This window comes from Pseudophryne corroboree, chromosome 9 (assembly GCF_028390025.1).
Source record: "Pseudophryne corroboree isolate aPseCor3 chromosome 9, aPseCor3.hap2, whole genome shotgun sequence".
Taxonomy (NCBI): domain Eukaryota; kingdom Metazoa; phylum Chordata; class Amphibia; order Anura; family Myobatrachidae; genus Pseudophryne; species Pseudophryne corroboree.
In genome coordinates this window covers 450,422,691-450,438,421 of record NC_086452.1, presented here as the reverse complement: position 1 = coordinate 450,438,421, position 15,731 = coordinate 450,422,691, and the positions used below count along the sequence as shown (strand labels likewise).

General features: G+C 55.5%; 1 protein-coding gene across 3 annotated transcripts in view; it reads left to right on the top strand.

Moving 5' to 3' along the window:
• The first annotated feature begins 378 nt into the window (after positions 1-378).
• CFAP100 (cilia and flagella associated protein 100) overlaps positions 379-15,731 on the top strand; it is a 54,796-nt gene continuing 39,443 nt past the window's right edge. Inside the window, exons 1-2 of one of the 3 annotated variants that reach the window (XM_063941194.1) lie at positions 1,944-2,093; positions 2,199-2,352. The gene's annotated coding sequence lies outside the window, so the exon portion shown is untranslated. Of the gene's footprint in view, positions 527-1,943; positions 2,094-2,198; positions 2,353-15,731 lie in introns of those variants that run through there. The other 2 variants (XM_063941195.1, XM_063941193.1) reach the window with 2 other exon arrangements.

The following is a 15,731-nucleotide window of genomic DNA, read 5'->3' as shown; positions in this document are numbered from 1 at the left end:
TTTTGTCTGAGATTATAAAGACATGACTGAAACACACAGAGGGATACCAGGAAAATAAATGTATTTCAGTACAAAGTGTAAATCCCACATAATCCCCAAATAGCCCTTGGACACTGTCAATCACTGGTAGTGACCTTATAATGAAGCCTGTATTACAATGTTGCCTTCCCCTGGGTTGTGCAGCCATATTTTATTACCGTTCCGGCAAACACGCGCCCTCATGCCGTGAACCGGGTAATTAAATACCGACCGGTCATGGCTGTGATTCCCCCGTCACCCAACTAATCTGTATCTTGTGTTGCAGCATGGGGAGAACAAATTACTGATTCTGAATTGTTAATGTGATATTATACAATACCATTTACTGAGTAATAATAAGTGTATGGGGATTATAAAATCAGTGACTCCTGGTGGATTGCAAGAACGGTTCACAAACTCTGATTAATTGTAAGAATTAAGCCAACATCATACTTAATAAAGGCTGATGCAGAACAGCTGGGGATGATATGGGACACACAGAGAGAACGTGAGTTATTATAGTATTAAACTCACAGTGATATCATATTGTGGTATCAGCAAAATGTCTTGCATGTTGTAAAAATTGTCTAATAATTGAACTTTTCAGTTGACTTCATTAGATATATTGCCAGGAATTGCCAGCCGTCCTTTATCATCCAGATGTCACAGCTGTATATAGTATATAGAATGCTTCTGGCACACTGATAGATCTCCCCCTGTTCGTAAGTGAGAACAGTGACACCTACTGGCCAAACTAGGTTACTGCAGATGAAAAAGAAAAAAAAAAAGGCAAACAAGAGGCAGATAGATAATCACAGTCTAAAAAATTTAAATTAAAAAGTGTGCTGCTGTGTTATATTTGTACAGGGCTGTTTTGCTTTATCTTTGGTTGAAATGTTTATTGGTATTTGATTTGTTGTATATATGTCGGAGCGCAGTGGGAAAGTGGAGCAATGGGCACAGTAACTGGGGAGCCAGCAGAGGTTTGCAGATTCACCCACAGAGAATGACGGCACGCCTGGATTTAGCTGTGGACGGGTGGGCCCCACGGGCTGCATGCCAGGAGCTGGTACTATGCATCCAGGGGCCTGGTTGCCTAGCTAGGAGGTGGCTGCAGTGCCTACAGGCTAAGCCGAATACTCCCCAATGGTTGCAGCGACCAATTTCTGCCCCAGAACGTCTCTGAGTTTATTTATGGTTTAGGCCAGGGTTTCCAAAATTTGGTCCTCAGGGCACCGTAACAGTCCAGGTGTTAAGGATATCCACGCTTGTGCACAGATGGTTTAATCAAATTGATTGATGTACTAAGTAAGTTGGTGGAAATCCTTAAAACCTGGACTGTTAGCTATGGCATGGAGCGGAGGAGCTCTGCTATGGAGCATCTCTGAAATGAGATTTCTCTGCAATACTGTATATCAGACATGGGGACATTATTAGGGGATGCCAGCCTGCAGCCTGCTTCTTACCCCAACTACACTGCTGTCTCCGTCTCACAAATAAACATTTGGCTCATCACGGGGGGGGGGGGGGGGGTTCCAGGTACTCGGATCACCCCCCCCCCCCCCACTGTGTGCGCTACTGCTTGTGGTACTGTAGGTGGCTTTGCAGTTGGCTTGCTTACATGTACTATCTAACATGGTGATCACCATACAGTGTACTGCAAAAATGAGTATATAAGCCCAGACATAGTTGTGTTAACTATAATTGGGCACCTAAGTAATAAAATCCTCACCATGAATATGTATTCACCATAGGAGCACACACAGAGCTGCTGTAAAAGGAAGCAGGGCTCACTGTTAATATTCACAATCAATATTCTCTTTTTTGAGCTATTAATGCCCCTGCCACAAGCTGCTCTGGCCCTGCGCCCCCTGCTGGCCACTGTGGGAAGCTGCAGGAGGGGATGCGGGCTGTGCTGCGGCTGATGTTACCGTTGCTATGGAGACTCCTCTCCTTAGAGATGTAAACAATGGAGTCTCCCTCCCCCCTCACGTGTCCCGGGCTCTGTGCAGAGTGATATGGGAGTCAGTGCATGGGTTCAGCACAGAGGGATGTGAGAAGCCATTGTTGCTAAGGTGAGTCCCGACTCCCCACATATAAGACAGGATAAGGGGGGCCTTCAGGGACCTTTGCTGGTGACACATTGTATCATTATTATTTGTTGTGTAACCTGTGCTTAGATTCATTTGTGGGCAGGCGGTTCTGCACCACTTCTTGTGTGGTACTACAAGTTCCAGCATGCCTCCTGGAAAGACCGTGGTGGGACACACACACTCCTGCTCTGTGGTCGTCAGTCTGGGTCATATAAAGTGCCCAGGACTGGTGGTGTTACAGGTAAGCTGGGTATAGATGTGCCCAGGGCTGGTGGTGTTACAGGTGAGCTGGGTATAGATGTGCCCAGGGCTGGTGGTGTTACAGGTGAGCGGGGTATAGATGTGCCCAGGGCTGGTGGTGTTACAGGTGAGCTGGGCATAGATGTACCCAGGGCTGGTGGTGTTACAGGTGAGCTGGGTATAGATGTGCCCAGGGCTGGTGGTGTTACAGGTGAGCTGGGCATAGATGTGCCCAGGGCTGGTGGTGTTACAGGTGAGCGGGGTATAGATGTGCCCAGGGCTGGTGGTGTTACAGGTGAGCTGGGCATAGATGTGCCCAGGGCTGGTGGTGTTACAGGTAAGCTGGGCATAGATGTGCCCAGGGCTGGTGGTGTTACAGGTGAGCGGGGTATAGATGTGCCTAGGGCTGGTGGTGTTACAGGTGAGCTGGGCATAGATGTGCCCAGGGCTGGTGGTGTTACAGGTGAGCTGGGTATAGATGTGCCCAGGGCTGGTGGTGTTACAGGTGAGCTGGGCATAGATGTGCCCAGGGCTGGTGGTGTTACAGGTGAGCGGGGTATAGATGTGCCCAGGGCTGGTGGTGTTACAGGTGAGCTGGGCATAGATGTACCCAGGGCTGGTGGTGTTACAGGTGAGCTGGGTATAGATGTGCCCAGGGCTGGTGGTGTTACAGGTGAGCTGGGCATAGATGTGCCCAGGGCTGGTGGTGTTACAGGTGAGCGGGGTATAGATGTGCCCAGGGCTGGTGGTGTTACAGGTGAGCTGGGCATAGATGTGCCCAGGGCTGGTGGTGTTACAGGTGAGCTGGGCATAGATGTGCCCAGGGCTGGTGGTGTTACAGGTGAGCGGGGTATAGATGTGCCCAGGGCTGGTGGTGTTACAGGTGAGCTGGGCATAGATGTGCCCAGGGCTGGTGGTGTTACAGGTGAGCTGGGTATAGATGTGCCCAGGGCTGGTGGTGTTACAGGTGAGCTGGGCATAGATGTGCCCAGGGCTGGTGGTGTTACAGGTGAGCGGGGTATAGATGTGCCCAGGGCTGGTGGTGTTACAGGTGAGCTGGGCATAGATGTGCCCAGGGCTGGTGGTGTTACAGGTGAGCTGGGCATAGATGTGCCCAGGGCTGGTGGTGTTGCAGGTGAGCGGGGTATAGATGTGCCCAGGGCTGGTGGTGTTACAGGTGAGCTGGGTATAGATGTGCCCAGGGCTGGTGGTGTTACAGGTGAGCTGGGTATAGATGTGCCCAGGGCTGGTGGTGTTACAGGTGAGCTGGGTATAGATGTGCCCAGGGCTGGTGGTGTTACAGGTGAGCTGGGTATAGATGTGCCCAGGGCTGGTGGTATTACAGGTGATCCGGGCATAGATGTGCCCAGGGCTGGTGGTGTTACAGGTGAGCTGGGTATAGATGTGCCCAGGGCTGGTGGTGTTACAGGTGAGCTGGGTATAGATGTGCCCAGGGCTGGTGGTGTTACAGGTGAGCTGGGTATAGATTTGCCCAGGGCTGGTGGTGTTACAGGTGAGCTGGGTATAGATGTGCCCAGGGCTGGTGGTGTTACAGGTGAGCTAGGTATAGATGTGCCCAGGGCTGGTGGTGTTACAGGTGAGCTGGGTATAGATGTGCCCAGGGCTGGTGGTGTTACAGGTGAGCTGGGTGTGGATGTGCCCAGGGCTGGTGGTGTTACAGGTAATCCGGGCATAGATGTGCCCAGGGCTGGTGGTGTTACAGGTGAGCTGGGTATAGATGTGCCCAGGGCTGGTGATGTTACAGGTGAGCCGGGCATAGATGTGCCCAGGGCTGGTGGTGTTACAGGTGAGCTGGGTATAGATGTGCCCAGGACTGGTGATGTTACAGGTGAGCTGGGTATAGATGTGCCCAGGGCTGGTGGTGTTACAGGTGAGCTGGGTATAGATGTGTCCAGGGCTGGAGGTGATACAGGTGAGCTGGGTATAGATGTGTCCAGGGCTGGTGGTGTTACAGGTGAGCTGGGTATAGATGTGCCCAGGGCTGGTGGTGTTACAGGTGAGCTGGGCATAGATGTGCCCAGGGCTGGTGGTGTTACAGGTGAGCTGGGTATAGATGTGGCCAGGGCTGGAGGTGTTACAGGTAAGCAGGGTATAGATGTGCCCAGGGCTGGTGGTGTTATAGGTGAGCTGGGTATAGATGTGCCCAGGGCTGGTGGTGTTACAGGTGAGCTGGGCATAGATGTGCCCAGGGCTGGTGGTGTTACAGGTGAGCTGGGCATAGATGTGCCCAGGGCTGGTGGTGTTACAGGTGAGCTGGGTATAGATGTGCCCAGGGCTGGTGGTGTTACAGGTGAGCTGGGTATGGATGTGCCCAGGGCTGGTGGTGTTACAGGTGAGCGGGGTATAGATGTGCCCAGGGCTGGTGGTGTTACAGGTGAGCTGGGCATAGATGTGCCCAGGGCTGGTGGTGTTAGAGATGAGCTGGGCATAGATGTGCCCAGGGCTGGTGGTGTTACAGGTGAGCTGGGCATAGATGTGCCCAGGGCTGGTGGTGTTACAGGTGAGCTGGGTATAGATGTGCCCAGGGCTGGTGATGTTACAGGTAAGCTGGGTATAGATGTGTCCAGGGCTGGTGGTGTTACAGGTGAGCTGGGCGTGGATGTGCCCAGGGCTGGTGGTGTTACAGGTGAGCTGGGTATAGATGTGGCCAGGGCTGGTGGTGTTATAGGTGAGCTGGGTATAGATGTTCTCAGGGCTGGTGATGTTACAGGTGAGCTGGGTATAGATGTGCCCAGGGCTGGTGGTGTTACAGGTGAGCTGGGCGTGGATGTGCCCAGGGCTGGTGGTGTTACAGGTGATCCGGGCATAGATGTGCCCAGGGCTGGTGATGTTACAGGTGAGCTGGGTATAGATGTGCCCAGGGCTGGTGGTGTTACAGGTGAGCTGGGTATAGATGTGCCCAGGGCTGGTGGTGTTACAGGTGAGCTGGGTATAGATGTGGCCTGGGCTGGTGGTGTTACAGGTGAGCTGGGTATAGATGTGCCCAGGGCTGGTGATGTTACAGGTAAGCTGGGTATAGATGTGCCCAGGGCTGGTGGTGTTACAGGTGAGCGGGGTATAGATGTGCCCAGGGCTGGTGGTGTTACAGGTGAGCTGGGCATAGATGTGCCCAGGGCTGGTGGTGTTACAGGTGAGCTGGGCATAGATGTGCCCAGGGCTGGTGGTGTTACAGGTGAGCGGGGTATAGATGTGCCCAGGGCTGGTGGTGTTACAGGTGAGCTGGGCATAGATGTGCCCAGGACTGGTGGTGTTACAGGTGAGCGGGGTATAGATGTGCCCAGGGCTGGTGGTGTTACAGGTGAGCTGGGCATAGATGTGCCCAGGGCTGGTGGTGTTACAGGTGAGCTGGGTATAGATGTGCCCAGGGCTGGTGGTGTTACAGGTGAGCTGGGCATAGATGTGCCCAGGGCTGGTGGTGTTACAGGTGAGCTGGGCATAGATGTGCCCAGGGCTGGTGGTGTTACAGGTGAGCTGGGCATAGATGTGCCCAGGGCTGGTGGTGTTACAGGTGAGCTGGGCATAGATGTGCCCAGGGCTGGTGGTGTTGCAGATGAGCGGGGTATAGATGTGCCCAGGGCTGGTGGTGTTACAGGTGAGCTGGGTATAGATGTGCCCAGGGCTGGTGGTGTTACAGGTGAGCTGGGTATAGATGTGCTCAGGGCTGGTGGTGTTACAGGTGAGCTGGGTATAGATGTGCCCAGGGCTGGTGGTGTTACAGGTGAGCTGGGTATAGATGTGCCCAGGGCTGGTGGTGTTACAGGTGATCCGGGCATAGATGTGCCCAGGGCTGGTGGTGTTACAGGTGAGCTGGGTATAGATGTGCCCAGGGCTGGTGGTGTTACAGGTGAGCTGGGTATAGATGTGCCCAGGGCTGGTGGTATTACAGGTGAGCTGGGTATAGATGTGTCCAGGGCTGGAGGTGTTACAGGTGAGCTGGGTATAGATGTGTCCAGGGCTGGTGGTGTTACAGGTGAGCTGGGTATAGATGTGCCCAGGGCTGGTGGTGTTACAGGTGAGCTGGGCATAGATGTGCCCAGGGCTGGTGGTGTTACAGGTGAGCTGGGTATAGATGTGGCCAGGGCTGGAGGTGTTACAGGTAAGCAGGGTATAGATGTGCCCAGGGCTGGTGGTGTTATAGGTGAGCTGGGTATAGATGTGCCCAGGGCTGGTGGTGTTACAGGTGAGCTGGGCATAGATGTGCCCAGGGCTGGTGGTGTTACAGGTGAGCTGGGTATAGATGTGCCCAGGGCTGGTGGTGTTACAGGTGAGCTGGGTATGGATGTGCCCAGGGCTGGTGGTGTTACAGGTGAGCGGGGTATAGATGTGCCCAGGGCTGGTGGTGTTACAGGTGAGCTGGGCATAGATGTGCCCAGGGCTGGTGGTGTTACAGGTGAGCTGGGCATAGATGTGCCCAGGGCTGGTGGTGTTACAGGTGAGCTGGGCATAGATGTGCCCAGGGCTGGTGGTGTTACAGGTGAGCTGGGTATAGATGTGCCCAGGGCTGGTGATGTTACAGGTAAGCTGGGTATAGATGTGTCCAGGGCTGGTGGTGTTACAGGTGAGCTGGGCGTGGATGTGCCCAGGGCTGGTGGTGTTACAGGTGAGCTGGGTATAGATGTGGCCAGGGCTGGTGGTGTTATAGGTGAGCTGGGTATAGATGTGCCCAGGGCTGGTGATGTTACAGGTGAGCTGGGTGTAGATGTGCCCAGGGCTGGTGGTGTTACAGGTGAGCTGGGCGTGGATGTGCCCAGGGCTGGTGGTGTTACAGGTTATCCGGGCATAGATGTGCCCAGGGCTGGTGGTGTTACAGGTGAGCCGGGTATAGATGTGCCCAGGGATGGTGGTGTTACAGGTGATCCGGGCATAGATGTGCCCAGGGCTGGTGGTGTTACAGGTGAACTGGGCATAGATGTGCCCAGGGCTGGAGGTGTTACAGGTGAGCTGGGTATAGATGTGGCCAGGGCTGGTGGTGTTATAGGTGAGCTGGGTATAGATGTGCCCAGGGCTGGTGATGTTACAGGTGAGCTAGGTATAGATGTGCCCAGGGCTGGTGGTGTTACAGGTGAGCTGGGTATACATGTGCACAGGGCTGGTGGTGTTACAGGTGAGCTGGGTATAGATGTGGCCTGGGCTGGTGGTGTTACAGGTGAGCTGGGTATAGATGTGCCCAGGGCTGGTGGTGTTACAGGTGAGCTGGGCGTGGATGTGCCCAGGGCTGGTGGTGTTACAGGTGATCCGGGCATAGATGTGCCCAGGGCTGGTGGTGTTACAGGTGAGCTGGGTATAGATGTGCCCAGGGCTGGTGGTGTTACAGGTGAGCTGGGTATAGATGTGTCCAGGGCTGGTGGTGTTACAGGTGAGCTGGGTATAGATGTGTCCAGGGCTGGTGGTGTTACAGGTGAGCTGGGCATAGATGTGCCCAGGGCTGGTGGTGTTACAGGTGAGCTAGGTATAGATGTGCCATGGGCTGGTGGTGTTATAGGTGAGCTGGGTATAGATGTGGCCAGGGCTGGTGGTGTTACAGGTGAGCTGGGTATAGATGTGCCCAGGGCTGGTGATGTTACAGGTAAGCTGGGTATAGATGTGCCCAGGGCTGGTGGTGTTACAGGTGAACTGGGCATAGATGTGCCCAGGGCTGGTGGTGTTACAAGTGAGCTGGGTATAGATGTGTCCAGGGCTGGTGGTGTTACAGGTGAGCTGGGTATAGATGTGCCCAGGGCTGGTGATGTTACAGGTAAGCTGGGTATAGATGTGCCCAGGGCTGGTGGTGTTACAGGTGAGCTGGGTATAGATGTGGCCTGGGCTGGTGGTGTTACAGGTGAACTGGGCATAGATGTGGCCAGGGCTGGTGGTGTTACAGGTGAGCTGGGTATAGATGTGCCCAGGGCTGGTGATGTTACAGGTGAGCGGGGTATAGATGTGTCCAGGGCTGGTGGTGTTACAGGTGAGCTGGGTATAGATGTGTCCAGGGCTGGTGGTGTTACAGGTGAGCGGGGTATAGATGTGTCCAGGGCTGGTGGTGTTACAGGTGAGCGGGGTATAGATGTGTCCAGGGCTGGTGGTGTTACAGGTGAGCTGGGCATAGATGTGCCCAGGGCTGGTGGTGTTACAGGTGAGCGGGGTATAGATGTGCCCAGGGCTGGTGGTGTTACAGGTGAGCGGGGTATAAATGTGTCCAGGGCTGGTGGTGTTACAGGTGAGCTGGGCATAGATGTGCCCAGGGCTGGTGGTGTTACAGGTGAGCGGGGTATAAATGTGTCCAGGGCTGGTGGTGTTACGGGTGAGCTGGGCATAGATGTGCCCAGGGCTGGTGGTGTTACAGGTGAGCGGGGTATAGATGTGCCCAGGGCTGGTGGTGTTACAGGTGTGCTGGTATAGATGTGCCCAGGGCTGGTGGTGTTACAGGTAAGCTGGGCATAGATGTGCCCAGGGCTGGTGGTGTTACAGGTGAGCCGGGCATATATGTGTCCAGGGCTGGTGGTGTTACAGGTAAGCTGGGTATAGATGAGCCCTGGGCTGGTGGTGTTACAGGTGAGCGGGGTATAGATGTGCCCAGGGCTGGTGGTGTTACAGGTGAGCTGGGCATAGATGTGCCCAGGGCTGGTGGTGTTACAGGTGAGCTGATGAGATGTGCCCAGGGCTGGTGGTGTTATAGGTGAGCTGGGCATAGATGTGGCCAGGGCTGGTGGTGTTACAGGTGAGCGGGGTATAGATGTGCCCAGGACTGGTGGTGTTACAGGTAAGCTGGGTATAGATGTGCTCAGGGCTGGTGGTGTTACAGGTGAGCTGGGTATAGATGTGCCCAGGGCTGGTGGTGTTACAGGTGAGCTGGGTATAGATGTGCCCAGGGCTGGTGGTGTTACAGGTGATCCGGTCATAGATGTGCCCAGGGCTGGTGGTGTTAGAGGTGAGCCGGGTATAGATGTGCCCAGGGCTGGTGGTGTTACAGGTGAGCTAGGTAAAGATGTGCCCAGGGCTGGTGGTGTTATAGGTGAGCTGGGTATAGATGTGCCCAGGGCTGGTGGTGTTACAGGTGAACTGGGCATAGATGTGCCCAGGGCTGGTGGTGTCACAGGTGAGCTGGGTATAGATGTGCCCAGGGCTGGTGGTGTTACAGGTGAGCTGGGCATAGATGTGCCCAGGGCTGGTGGTGTTACAGGTGAGCTGGGTATAGATGTGTCCAGGGCTGGTGGTGTTACAGGTGAGCTGGGTATAGATGTGGCCAGGGCTGGTGGTGTTACAGGTGAGCGGGGTATAGATGTGTCCAGGGCTGGTGGTGTTACAGGTGAGCGGGGTATAGATGTGTCCAGGGCTGGTGGTGTTACAGGTGAGCGGGGTATAAATGTGTCCAGGGCTGGTGGTGTTACAGGTGAGCTGGGCATAGATGTGCCCAGGGCTGGTGGTGTTACAGGTGAGCGGGGTATAGATGTGCCCAGGGCTGGTGGTGTTACAGGTGTGCTGGTATAGATGTGCCCAGGGCTGGTGGTGTTACAGGTAAGCTGGGCATAGATGTGCCCAGGGCTGGTGGTGTTACAGGTGAGCCGGGCATATATGTGTCCAGGGCTGGTGGTGTTACAGGTGAGCTGGGTATAGATGTGCCCAGGGCTGGTGGTATTACAGGTGAGCTGGGTATAGATGTGTCCAGGGCTGGAGGTGTTACAGGTGAGCTGGGTATAGATGTGTCCAGGGCTGGTGGTGTTACAGGTGAGCTGGGTATAGATGTGCCCAGGGCTGGTGGTGTTACAGGTGAGCTGGGCATAGATGTGCCCAGGGCTGGTGGTGTTACAGGTGAGCTGGGTATAGATGTGGCCAGGGCTGGAGGTGTTACAGGTAAGCAGGGTATAGATGTGCCCAGGGCTGGTGGTGTTATAGGTGAGCTGGGTATAGATGTGCCCAGGGCTGGTGGTGTTACAGGTGAGCTGGGCATAGATGTGCCCAGGGCTGGTGGTGTTACAGGTGAGCTGGGTATAGATGTGCCCAGGGCTGGTGGTGTTACAGGTGAGCTGGGTATGGATGTGCCCAGGGCTGGTGGTGTTACAGGTGAGCGGGGTATAGATGTGCCCAGGGCTGGTGGTGTTACAGGTGAGCTGGGCATAGATGTGCCCAGGGCTGGTGGTGTTACAGGTGAGCTGGGCATAGATGTGCCCAGGGCTGGTGGTGTTACAGGTGAGCTGGGCATAGATGTGCCCAGGGCTGGTGGTGTTACAGGTGAGCTGGGTATAGATGTGCCCAGGGCTGGTGATGTTACAGGTAAGCTGGGTATAGATGTGTCCAGGGCTGGTGGTGTTACAGGTGAGCTGGGCTTGGATGTGCCCAGGGCTGGTGGTGTTACAGGTGAGCTGGGTATAGATGTGGCCAGGGCTGGTGGTGTTATAGGTGAGCTGGGTATAGATGTGCCCAGGGCTGGTGATGTTACAGGTGAGCTGGGTGTAGATGTGCCCAGGGCTGGTGGTGTTACAGGTGAGCTGGGCGTGGATGTGCCCAGGGCTGGTGGTGTTACAGGTGATCCGGGCATAGATGTGCCCAGGGCTGGTGGTGTTACAGGTGAGCCGGGTATAGATGTGCCCAGGGATGGTGGTGTTACAGGTGATCCGGGCATAGATGTGCCCAGGGCTGGTGGTGTTACAGGTGAACTGGGCATAGATGTGCCCAGGGCTGGAGGTGTTACAGGTGAGCTGGGTATAGATGTGGCCAGGGCTGGTGGTGTTATAGGTGAGCTGGGTATAGATGTGCCCAGGGCTGGTGATGTTACAGGTGAGCTAGGTATAGATGTGCCCAGGGCTGGTGGTGTTACAGGTGAGCTGGGTATAGATGTGCACAGGGCTGGTGGTGTTACAGGTGAGCTGGGTATAGATGTGGCCTGGGCTGGTGGTGTTACAGGTGAGCTGGGTATAGATGTGCCCAGGGCTGGTGGTGTTACAGGTGAGCTGGGCGTGGATGTGCCCAGGGCTGGTGGTGTTACAGGTGATCCGGGCATAGATGTGCCCAGGGCTGGTGGTGTTACAGGTGAGCTGGGTATAGATGTGCCCAGGGCTGGTGGTGTTACAGGTGAGCTGGGTATAGATGTGTCCAGGGCTGGTGGTGTTACAGGTGAGCTGGGTATAGATGTGTCCAGGGCTGGTGGTGTTACAGGTGAGCTGGGCATAGATGTGCCCAGGGCTGGTGGTGTTACAGGTGAGCTAGGTATAGATGTGCCATGGGCTGGTGGTGTTATAGGTGAGCTGGGTATAGATGTGGCCAGGGCTGGTGGTGTTACAGGTGAGCTGGGTATAGATGTGCCCAGGGCTGGTGATGTTACAGGTAAGCTGGGTATAGATGTGCCCAGGGCTGGTGGTGTTACAGGTGAACTGGGCATAGATGTGCCCAGGGCTGGTGGTGTTACAAGTGAGCTGGGTATAGATGTGTCCAGGGCTGGTGGTGTTACAGGTGAGCTGGGTATAGATGTGCCCAGGGCTGGTGATGTTACAGGTAAGCTGGGTATAGATGTGCCCAGGGCTGGTGGTGTTACAGGTGAGCTGGGTATAGATGTGGCCTGGGCTGGTGGTGTTACAGGTGAACTGGGCATAGATGTGCCCAGGGCTGGTGGTGTTACAGGTGAGCTGGGTATAGATGTGCCCAGGGCTGGTGATGTTACAGGTGAGCGGGGTATAGATGTGTCCAGGGCTGGTGGTGTTACAGGTGAGCTGGGTATAGATGTGTCCAGGGCTGGTGGTGTTACAGGTGAGCGGGGTATAGATGTGTCCAGGGCTGGTGGTGTTACAGGTGAGCGGGGTATAGATGTGTCCAGGGCTGGTGGTGTTACAGGTGAGCTGGGCATAGATGTGCCCAGGGCTGGTGGTGTTACAGGTGAGCGGGGTATAGATGTGCCCAGGGTTGGTGGTGTTACAGGTGAGCGGGGTATAAATGTGTCCAGGGCTGGTGGTGTTACAGGTGAGCTGGGCATAGATGTGCCCAGGGCTGGTGGTGTTACAGGTGAGCGGGGTAAAAATGTGTCCAGGGCTGGTGGTGTTACAGGTGAGCTGGGCATAGATGTGCCCAGGGCTGGTGGTGTTACAGGTGAGCGGGGTATAGATGTGCCCAGGGCTGGTGGTGTTACAGGTGTGCTGGTATAGATGTGCCCAGGGCTGGTGGTGTTACAGGTAAGCTGGGCATAGATGTGCCCAGGGCTGGTGGTGTTACAGGTGAGCGGGGTATAGATGTGCCCAGGGCTGGTGGTGTTACAGGTGAGCTGGGCATAGATGTGCCCAGGGCTGGTGGTGTTACAGGTGAGCTGATGAGATGTGCCCAGGGCTGGTGGTGTTATAGGTGAGCTGGGCATAGATGTGGCCAGGGCTGGTGGTGTTACAGGTGAGCGGGGTATAGATGTGCCCAGGACTGGTGGTGTTACAGGTAAGCTGGGTATAGATGTGCCCAGGGCTGGTGGTGTTACAGGTGAGCTGGGTATAGATGTGCCCAGGGCTGGTGGTGTTACAGGTGAGCTGGGTATAGATGTGCCCAGGGCTGGTGGTGTTACAGGTGATCCGGTCATAGATGTGCCCAGGGCTGGTGGTGTTAGAGGTGAGCCGGGTATAGATGTGCCCAGGGCTGGTGGTGTTACAGGTGAGCTAGGTAAAGATGTGCCCAGGGCTGGTGGTGTTATAGGTGAGCTGGGTATAGATGTGCCCAGGGCTGGTGGTGTTACAGGTGAACTGGGCATAGATGTGCCCAGGGCTGGTGGTGTTACAGGTGAGCTGGGTATAGATGTGCCCAGGGCTGGTGGTGTTACAGGTGAGCTGGGCATAGATGTGCCCAGGGCTGGTGGTGTTACAGGTGAGCTGGGTATAGATGTGTCCAGGGCTGGTGGTGTTACAGGTGAGCTGGGTATAGATGTGGCCAGGGCTGGTGGTGTTACAGGTGAGCGGGGTATAGATGTGTCCAGGGCTGGTGGTGTTACAGGTGAGCGGGGTATAGATGTGTCCAGGGCTGGTGGTGTTACAGGTGAGCGGGGTATAAATGTGTCCAGGGCTGGTGGTGTTACAGGTGAGCTGGGCATAGATGTGCCCAGGGCTGGTGGTGTTACAGGTGAGCGGGGTATAGATGTGCCCAGGGCTGGTGGTGTTACAGGTGTGCTGGTATAGATGTGCCCAGGGCTGGTGGTGTTACAGGTAAGCTGGGCATAGATGTGCCCAGGGCTGGTGGTGTTACAGGTGAGCCGGGCATATATGTGTCCAGGGCTGGTGGTGTTACAGGTGAGCTGGGTATAGATGTGCCCAGGGCTGGAGGTGTTACAGGTGAGCTGGGTATAGATGTGTCCAGGGCTGGTGGTGTTACAGGTGAGCTGGGTATAGATGTGCCCAGGGCTGGTGGTGTTACAGGTGAGCTGGGCATAGATGTGCCCAGGGCTGGTGGTGTTACAGGTGAGCTGGGTATAGATGTGGCCAGGGCTGGAGGTGTTACAGGTAAGCAGGGTATAGATGTGCCCAGGGCTGGTGGTGTTATAGGTGAGCTGGGTATAGATGTGCCCAGGGCTGGTGGTGTTACAGGTGAGCTGGGCATAGATGTGCCCAGGGCTGGTGGTGTTACAGGTGAGCTGGGTATAGATGTGCCCAGGGCTGGTGGTGTTACAGGTGAGCTGGGTATGGATGTGCCCAGGGCTGGTGGTGTTACAGGTGAGCGGGGTATAGATGTGCCCAGGGCTGGTGGTGTTACAGGTGAGCTGGGCATAGATGTGCCCAGGGCTGGTGGTGTTACAGGTGAGCTGGGCATAGATGTGCCCAGGGCTGGTGGTGTTACAGGTGAGCTGGGCATAGATGTGCCCAGGGCTGGTGGTGTTACAGGTGAGCTGGGTATAGATGTGCCCAGGGCTGGTGATGTTACAGGTAAGCTGGGTATAGATGTGTCCAGGGCTGGTGGTGTTACAGGTGAGCTGGGCGTGGATGTGCCCAGGGCTGGTGGTGTTACAGGTGAGCTGGGTATAGATGTGGCCAGGGCTGGTGGTGTTATAGGTGAGCTGGGTATAGATGTGCCCAGGGCTGGTGATGTTACAGGTGAGCTGGGTGTAGATGTGCCCAGGGCTGGTGGTGTTACAGGTGAGCTGGGCGTGGATGTGCCCAGGGCTGGTGGTGTTACAGGTGATCCGGGCATAGATGTGCCCAGGGCTGGTGGTGTTACAGGTGAGCCGGGTATAGATGTGCCCAGGGATGGTGGTGTTACAGGTGATCCGGGCATAGATGTGCCCAGGGCTGGTGGTGTTACAGGTGAACTGGGCATAGATGTGCCCAGGGCTGGAGGTGTTACAGGTGAGCTGGGTATAGATGTGGCCAGGGCTGGTGGTGTTATAGGTGAGCTGGGTATAGATGTGCCCAGGGCTGGTGATGTTACAGGTGAGCTAGGTATAGATGTGCCCAGGGCTGGTGGTGTTACAGGTGAGCTGGGTATAGATGTGCACAGGGCTGGTGGTGTTACAGGTGAGCTGGGTATAGATGTGGCCTGGGCTGGTGGTGTTACAGGTGAGCTGGGTATAGATGTGCCCAGGGCTGGTGGTGTTACAGGTGAGCTGGGCGTGGATGTGCCCAGGGCTGGTGGTGTTACAGGTGATCCGGGCATAGATGTGCCCAGGGCTGGTGGTGTTACAGGTGAGCTGGGTATAGATGTGCCCAGGGCTGGTGGTGTTACAGGTGAGCTGGGTATAGATGTGTCCAGGGCTGGTGGTGTTACAGGTGAGCTGGGTATAGATGTGTCCAGGGCTGGTGGTGTTACAGGTGAGCTGGGCATAGATGTGCCCAGGGCTGGTGGTGTTACAGGTGAGCTAGGTATAGATGTGCCATGGGCTGGTGGTGTTATAGGTGAGCTGGGTATAGATGTGGCCAGGGCTGGTGGTGTTACAGGTGAGCTGGGTATAGATGTGCCCAGGGCTGGTGATGTTACAGGTAAGCTGGGTATAGATGTGCCCAGGGCTGGTGGTGTTACAGGTGAACTGGGCATAGATGTGCCCAGGGCTGGTGGTGTTACAAGTGAGCTGGGTATAGATGTGTCCAGGGCTGGTGGTGTTACAGGTGAGCTGGGTATAGATGTGCCCAGGGCTGGTGATGTTACAGGTAAGCTGGGTATAGATGTGCCCAGGGCTGGTGGTGTTACAGGTGAGCTGGGTATAGATGTGGCCTGGGCTGGTGGTGTTACAGGTGAACTGGGCATAGATGTGCCCAGGGCTGGTGGTGTTACAGGTGAGCTGGGTATAGATGTGCCAAGGGCTGGTGATGTTACAGGTGAGCGGGGTATAGATGTGTCCAGGGCTGGTGGTGTTACAGGTGAGCTGGGTATAGATGTGTCCAGGGCTGGTGGTGTTACAGGTGAGCGGGGTATAGATGTGTCCAGGGCTGG